The 1241-nt window shown below is 60.8% G+C and overlaps 1 protein-coding gene across 1 annotated transcript in view; it reads right to left on the minus strand.

Moving 5' to 3' along the window:
* The window catches only part of LOC102017503 (core histone macro-H2A.2), a 59728-nt gene extending 58882 nt beyond the window's left edge, over positions 1 to 846 (minus strand). The window contains exon 1 of the mRNA XM_005390070.2: positions 410 to 846. The gene's annotated coding sequence lies outside the window, so the exon portion shown is untranslated. The remainder of the gene's footprint in view (positions 1 to 409) is intronic.
* Positions 847 to 1241: the final 395 nt, after the last annotated feature.

A 1241-nucleotide genomic window follows, 5' to 3' on the forward strand; every position in this document is an offset into this window, starting at 1 on the left:
CCCCGTGCCCCGCGGCGCCCCGTTCCTCTTCTGCGCCCCGAACTCCGCATCCCCTGCGGCCCTCCGCTCCCCCAGGTCCAGCTGCTCGGGCCCTCCGCTGACCCCGCGGCCCTCCTCCCTCCTCGCTCCCTGCCCACGAAGCCCCGGCCCCTCGCCGGCCGCAGGAATGCAGCCGCTTCTTTCGCAACCCTCCCCCTTTATTTCCCGGGGAGGCAAGTTGGGCAGATTTATTATTAGTATTATTACTATTATTATTTGCAGAGGTGGGTCGGCTACCGGGGGCGCCCGCGGGAGGCGAGGGGGCGAGGCGGGGGTGGCTCTCTCCGGCCCCTGCACTGCCCCGGCAGCGCGTTTTGTTTCCAGACCCCGGAGCCCCTAAACAATAATGCCATCGCCATGGCGGGCTCACCTGGTGCTGCGCCGCCTGCTCCGCGCGCCCGCTGCCCTCTGCGCGCCCCTCCCCGGGCGCAGGTTCGGCCCGCGCGGTGCCGGTGCCGGGCAGGACTCTTTGCCTTTCTTTGGGTTTTATCTGTGCGTGTCAATGGCGGCAAGCGGCAGTTCTCCGGGCCGAGGATAGTAGCGGGGGGAGGAGGAGGAGGGAGAAGGGATTGCTCCTTCTCCACATAACCACCTCTAGGAGGAGTCGCTCAGCCTCATCCCCCGCCAGCCCAGGCTCCGCGACGGGTCTGGGGCTTTCGGTGGGGCTTGATGAGCTATTGTCCTTCAGGAGCGTTAAAGATGAAACCGCGCGGCCTCCGCGTAGCTGGCCGATCTGCTGGGTGCGCCCGGGGCCTCCTGCTGAGATGAGGCTTTCCCCAGAGTGGGGGACTGAGGCTCCATGGTCACCACCCAGCGTCTCCCGTTGGCCACATCTACCTTTGGTGGGAGGAGGAGACGTGGGTGTTCATCTGGCAGTTCTGGGAGAGCCTCAGAAGGTGAACGCGAACAATTCTCTCATGTCCTGAAATAATAAGACACATTAGTGTTCGTGGCCACCACTGGGAAGAGCGTATGGCAGCCACAGCTACAAGAACTGAGAATCTGTGTCCATGCCTGTCCATTCTTCTATGAATTAAGACACATTCAGAATCTGTTGTGGTATAATTGCTGGAATAGCAGATATATATTTTGGTGGCCAGGACTGTGTACACGGGCATGCTTTTTAATTGGGTTGCTTACAGTAGGTTCATTTGTAATGTCCCAATGGGGATAGAGCTTAGCGTGAAGCTATTGTCTTGGGG

Source organism: Chinchilla lanigera, unplaced genomic scaffold (assembly GCF_000276665.1).
Source record: "Chinchilla lanigera isolate Chin_1 unplaced genomic scaffold, ChiLan1.0 scaffold00036, whole genome shotgun sequence".
Classification (NCBI taxonomy): Eukaryota; Metazoa; Chordata; class Mammalia; order Rodentia; family Chinchillidae; genus Chinchilla; species Chinchilla lanigera.